The sequence below is a fragment of the Tenrec ecaudatus genome, chromosome X, assembly GCF_050624435.1.
Source record: "Tenrec ecaudatus isolate mTenEca1 chromosome X, mTenEca1.hap1, whole genome shotgun sequence".
Lineage (NCBI taxonomy): Eukaryota > Metazoa > Chordata > Mammalia > Afrosoricida > Tenrecidae > Tenrec > Tenrec ecaudatus.
The window spans coordinates 10884065-10891280 of record NC_134548.1 but is presented as its reverse complement, the minus strand read 5'-3'; positions in this window follow the sequence as shown (position 1 = coordinate 10891280).

Here is a 7216-nt window from a genome sequence, read left to right as displayed (position 1 = left end):
CCAATGTGATGCTGCTCAACACCCTCACAATAAAGAATGACCCAGCCCAAAAGGTCATCAAGTGCCAAGATGAGCAGAAATATAACTCTATTTTGGCCTAAGTCTTTTTATAAAACTTAAGCAGTCTTTTTATTGAATTCTGCATAGTAAAAACTAGCATATAAAAATCAACTTCAAACAGATAAATTAAGCAAGGTTGACAGCATTTACAATTGTTTCTATAAACATCAAGCTTCCAGGGAAATTTAAATGGCAGAGAGCCTGGATGAGGCCATTAAAATAAAAGTGTGTGAGAACCTTGTTAATTTAAATTTTGTTAGAAAGCTTTTCTGAAATCATGTAAGTATATGAATGCGATTCTTTGAAAACATTAGGGCAGTTCTCTAAAAATGATCTTTCAAAAGGCTAAGCATATTTCATAGGCCACTATTTTTTTCGTCAAAAGTTGAAAATGCCTCTAAGCCATATGAAATTTCAACTCTAGGTTAAGCTAAAATATAAAATTCTAGCTACAAAACTTTTTAGAGTATGGCACTCCTTAGGGACAGAGATTTAAATGTAAGTGAAAATTCCACTTCACTTAAGTGATTTATAAAGCTTCCAGTGAAAGATATTTCAAAGGGATATAACTTCAACAGTGGCTTTGGGGGTGGGGAATATAAAAATTCTGGACTAAAACAAGCATGTCCTGAGAGAGCGAAAAGACACAAAAGTAACTAGGCCATCTAGAGGCAATGAAAAAAATAGATGATGATATTAAGTGGCATCTTGTGCTTCCAGCAACAAAGTGCTAATTCTCCCCATGATTTAGATGTGCTTCTACACAATCATCTGGTGATATGAATGGTTTTTAGAGAATATAGGTTATTAGGTTCTAGTCTCAGGTTTTATCATTGTTCATATAACTTCCTTTGACTAATCCATTGCAGATTGTGATAGAACTTCACAGCCCGATCTCTATAAAATGTCAATAGAAAATGTTTTAAACTTCCTGTAAATAGAAATGCAGTGCATTCAGGATTGATTTTTGAAACCTAGAACAGTATTGTCCAGCAAGACAATTATAGAGACACGAGTTAACACTACAAGAAAGCCACCACAGCTAAGTAGGCAGTCACTTGTTTCTTTCTGCCCAGCTGAATGATAGATAGCCTTCCCTGACACATAGCCAGGGCAGAATAGAGGCACTGGAAAGGCTTCCTGCACGCTCTCCATTATCTTGGCTTCCAGTATGTTAATGGAAAGGTATTAATGGCTTCACTCTTATGTAAAAAAGAACCCCAGATGGCCCGTGAAATGGTTTAATTAATGTTCTCTATTTTACATCTTTGGCTACACTGAACCTTATAAACAAAATTTATGATTAAAAGGGTTATTAATGAACTTAACAAGTTGTAATGCCATGGAGAAATTTTCAAGGTAGTTGTTTACCAGGACATGTTACAAAGTTTTAAGTCTGAAAATAAATTTCCAAAGGTGCATGCCACTCTACTGTAAGCCTCAGCCTAAAGGTATTCATCTCAAGCTCAATGGGTCAGCAATCCCAGATCCCTGAATTAAGTACTCAGATGCACCCCACTCCAATAGTCCACAGTCCTATAGGAACTCAGCTCCACTTCTGTGGGTCAGCAAGCCAGCCCAACTTCCTGAATTACGTGCCCAGAGGCACCCCACTCCAGTAACCTCAACCCTGTTACTCAGCTCCACTTCCATAGGTCAGCAAGACCAACTTCCCCAATTAGGTGCCCAGAGGCACCCCAATCTTCAAGCCAACCTTCTGCACAAAAGCACTCAACTTGCTCCATGGGTTGGGAAGTCCACCACTCCTCCATACTGGTTCTGTTGCTGCTCCTCCAACGGTATAGCTGTCGTGTAGATCCAGGAGGTTCATTGCACACTCCTGGCTCTTGCAGGTAATGAGATCTCTACTCCTTCTCAGAGGGCTTGTTTTGTACACAGTAGGATGCACTCCAGGAAATTCTAGTAGTAATTACTCACAGGCAAATTCTATCAATATCTTCTCCCACCTTCCCAAATCCATGGAGGAAAAGGTCATTTGGTGGGAGTTAGAGACTTTGGCTTGGAAGAACCACGTTAAATTATACACTACCGCTGCAGTCTCACATGCTTTGGGCATGTTATTAGGAGAGACTGGTCCCTATATGAGGCTATCATGCTTGGTGAAATAGCGAAAAAAGAGACTTTCAGCGAGATCAATTGACACAGTGACTGCAACAATGGGCTCAAATAGCGGTGGTTGTGAAGATGACATAAGACCAGGCAATGTTTTTCTCTGTTGTACATAAGATCACTATAAGCTAAAACCCACTCCAAGGTGTCCAGCAACACCAGAAACAGTATGCAGCATGTTCTATCAATTGAAATTGTCCTTAGTATATTCTGAAAGAGCAACCAAAAATAAATTACAAAAACAAATTCTATAATGGCAACTTTCTAAAGAGAACTTCTAACTAGGGATAATTATAAAAGTTTATTTGAGGAAATTTGGAAATTAAAAATGCATATAATTTAAATTTTATAATAAAATTCTGATACTAATATATATATATATGCCTAATAACCTCTTTACAATGAGTTTTATACTCCGGTGAAGTTTTAAATTTTGTTGAGAATATCACACCAAAATATGCCAACTCATCTTTTCTACATGTGTAACTCAAAAATAATGATTATATTTTCTGAATTTTTTAACCATTCTCATCCTCATTTTCTGGGCTCTTCCTCCCAAATTAACATTCACTGCCCCTTAGGGTTCCTATCCACACTTTTGAGTTGCTATTGTCAATTTAATCACATACAGTTCTTAAAAGAGCAAAATGCTCTAAACAGACATCTTTTTATAAGTTAAGCCACCTATTGTTTAATAAAATTTGGTTTTTAAAAAAGGGAGATGTTTTTGGTTTAAGGTTTAAAGATTACCTGGAGACTATAATTTCAGGGATTCATCCAGCATTCTCAGGTTCAGAAATTCTAGAGTTCACGAGAATTTTAAAATTTGTTTGACATCTTCCCCCTCTATGATCTGACTTTATATAGAATCACTAAGAAAAATATTCAGTAATAGTAGCCAGGCACTATCTACTTGTGGTCTCATGTCAAAGGTGATAATTGTTCATGAAGGCAATCAGCCACATACTCCATGCCCTCCTTCTATTGCTGTTGTACTTTGGATGGCCATATGCAAGCCTTTAAGATTATAGACACTTGCATCAAACAGGAGGTAGAATGGAAGCACTAAAAAACTTTATTAGGTTTATTGTAAGTGGTGTCCATGAAACAATGACCTTAAACTTCCAATGCAAGTAACCACATCCTATGAAGCATTTGGTTATACATAAGCACCCTCAGCCGCTTTATTGTCATTGTAAAATATATCAAACAACTCTTGCCAATTCAGCTCTACAGATGTAGATTTTATTGACGGCACTTAGAATACTTGACTGTGCTACTTGGTTCTCTAGAGAAACAAAACCAATAACTGTGTGTGTGTGTGTGTGTGTGTAGAGAGAGAGAGAGAGAGAGCGCGCGCTTTATACCAAGAAATGGCTCACACAATTGTAGAAATGGGTAAGTCCAGTCTAGTTCAAGTCTGTGGCCAGCTTCTGACTCATGTACCTGCAATGTGGCTGACAAACGAAGCAGGAAAATGAAGACCACAGGCTGGTGGATGCAGAGCTGAATGAATCCAAACGAGGCCAGATTAATCCAAGGTTGGCAGTCTCCCGATGACTCTTGGGATCAGCAAGTGATATAACAGGAGGTCGATGAACCATATTCAAGATCCAGTAGAAGTGACCTAGCGTCTGCACACTGTCAACCTATACTAAAAGTGGGTTACAACCTGAAGGAAACCTCCCAGATGAAAGAGTTGATACTTGTGTTAGTTTGGGTAGACTAGAGAAACAAACCCATAGAAACTTTTATGTTTATAAGAGTTTCATATAAAGGGTAATTATACATTAAGAAAGCATCCCAGTACAGTCTAAGTCCATAAGTCCAATAGTAGCCCATATGTCTGCTACCAATCTACAAAGTCCTCTTCAGACTCAAAAACACATGCAATGAAGCTGAAGGCAGGACGATCACAGGCCAGTGGGTCAAAAGTCATTGGATCCAGTGGCGTTGTAAGCATCTCAGCGCTGGCAGAGGTCTCTACATGGCTTCTCCGGCTTCAGAGCTCTGGTTGCATCAGGGTAGGCCCACGTGGTTTCTCCAGCTCAGGGCACTAATGTAGTTCTATGTGTCTTCTCAGCTGCAATGTCTCCCAGGGAGTGAGCAGAGAGAGAGTCTCTCTTGCCTCCAAGAAGGAAACCCAGGAGTTCCCAGAATTCTCAGAAGGCCATGCCCACTCAAAGGCCACATTGGCTATGACCCAATTGACAGGGTAGACTCCACCCCTTCAGTCTTAATCCTCTCAAGTCCCAAATTGACACCAGATTATGTAACTACCACAGTACTCTATTCTTGCCTCAAATGCTTGGCTGCTTCACAGAGGACCCCATCATGAAGTTGACCACACTATGTGAGATCATAACATGAGAGAATCCTGGCTCACTCAAATTGACATAAAGCCTAACTATCTCACCAACCCTTAATGTGATTTTTCCATCACTCCAAACCTGAAACTCAGTGCTCCATAAGCAATAAACTCCACTTTCCCTTCCTTTTCATACTTGGTAACCACTAACTAAGTTTGGTCTCTCCACATTTTTTCTTATCTTTTTATATACCTAGGGGGGCCATACAATATTTGTCCTTTTGTGATCAACTTATTTCACTCAACATGTCTTCAAGCTCCATATTATATCAAGAATGTATTTCTCCTACTGAACACTATCTCATTGTCTTGCATTTTATCTGCTCATTGTTTGGTGGGCATTTAGGTTGCTTCTATCTTTTGACTATTGGGAATCATGATGCAATGACCATTGGTGTACAAGTCTCTGAATCTTTGCTTTGTAGTCTTTTTGTTTTCTACCTAGGAAAGGATATGGTAGTTCTATTTTTAATGTTTTGAAGAACTACCACACAGTTTTCCACAAGGGCCCTATCATTGGCATTCTCAGTAACATTGAGCAAAGGTTTCAATTTCTCTACATCCTTGCTATTATTATTTTATTTTTTGTATTTTATATTAGCCACCTAGTAGGAGTGAAATTGTATCTTGTGGTTTTGATGTGCATCTCTCTAGTAGCTAATAACATTGAGCTTCTTTTCATGTGTTTGGTGGTCATTTGAATGTCCTTTTAGGGGAAATGTCTATTTGGTCCTATGATTGAGCGATTTATGAATTTTTGTTGGAAGTTTCTAGTATAATTTATTTTACACACTAGAAACTATAAAAATCCAATTTTAAAGAAACGACAGCATGCATTGCTCCTATGACATACTTGTCTCATATCTGTAAGCATATTTCTCTGACCTCTCCACTGAGGACATATCTGATGCTCCCTGACATGAATCTAGACTAGTCCAAGAGTGGTTTTTATAATTCCCTTTATCATTCCCTCCTTTTGATTAAGATTTTTAAAGAAATTTGTTGATCACAACGTCCTGCATGGATTTAAAGGAGTAGCTGGTATTGCTACATTGCCATACACAGGACCTCATCATCAGGATGAGCTGATCGCATGTTGACCACAAAGGTATTAAACCGTTATCTTCTGCAAGGGCTTTGAGTGGTCAAATGGGTGGCTGCTTATTTTTTAAGCCATTTAAAACCCTAGGTACCACTAAATTAATGTACAGCTCAGATGTCATCAGACAGAGAGCCCAACACCACTGCAATTTAAAAACTATTTGTGTTAGGGTTGACTAGAGAAAAAAATTTGTAGAGATGTGCATAAGAAAGAGCTTTATATACAAGAGCAATTGAATATTGAGAAAACATCCAAGCCCAGTTCAGATCAAGTCCACAAGTCTGATATTAGCTCATATGTCCGATACCAATTTAAAAGTCCTCTTCTGACTCTTGAAACACATGCAACGACGCCAAACACAGGAAGATCACAGGCAGGTGGGTGGAAAGTCTTGTGGATCAAGTGACTGTGTAATCATCTCAGGACTAGCAGGGGTCTCCACATGGCTTCTCCAGCTCTAGGGATCTAGCATAGCTCCATGTGTCTTGTCAGTAGGAATACCAAGCAGAGAGAGTATGTGTGTCCCACCTCCAGTGAGCTATTTATCTCTATAGCGTCTCCAAATGAGGTCATCAAGCAGCGACCTGATTGACAAGCTAAACTTCACCCATTCACTCTTCATAGTCTCAAGTTGGCACCAAATTAAATAACTACCACACTAGTTTTTAAAACATTAAAAATTATTTTATTGGGGGCTCATACAACTCTTATCACAATCCATACATCCATCCATTGTGTGGAGCACATTTGTATATTTGTTGCCATCATCATTCTCAAAACATTTGCCTTCTACTTGAGCCCTTGGTATCAGCCCCTCATTTTTGCCCCTCCCTCCCTGCTCCCCCCCTTCATGAACCCTTGATAATTTATAAATTATTATTATTTTATCATATCTTACACTGTCCGACATCTCTCTTCACCCTCTTTTCTGTTGTCCGTCCCCCAGAGAGGAGGTTATATGTAGAGCCTTGTAATCAGTTCCCCCTTTCTACCCCACCCTCCTGGTATCACCACTCTCACCACTGGTCCTGAAAGGATCATCTGTCCTGGATTCCCTGTATTTCCAGTTCCTATCTGTACCAATGTACATCCTCTTGTCTACTACCTCACTATGTAAAATCTTAAAAGAGCTTACTGGAAGGAAGGCACAGCTACAAAGGGAAACAATTATCCTAAAAAAGGAAACAAGATACTTTCTTTAAAGTACAGAATACTTTCTTTAAGTACAGAATAGGTTGCTTGAATGGATATGTGTAATTGGATCCAGAATTGGGTGACACAAGAGTAGAAACCTTAAGAAATGCTGTAATAAGGCAATTAAAAAGAGCATTAGGAGTATTAATTAAATTATAGAAGTATTGATCATCCACATGAGAAAGTTTATCTAAGTCCAGCTTGATTAGGAGCCAGGCATTATAGAGGTTTGGTCCAGTGCACTTGGGACTTGGGAACAGCTCTGTACTTCAGACATCTGCTTTTGACCACCAGACCATTGGAATTAGAGTATTATTAAGTCTGTGGGCTCAGTAGGCCAGGTAGAGAGGCTGCAGATGAGA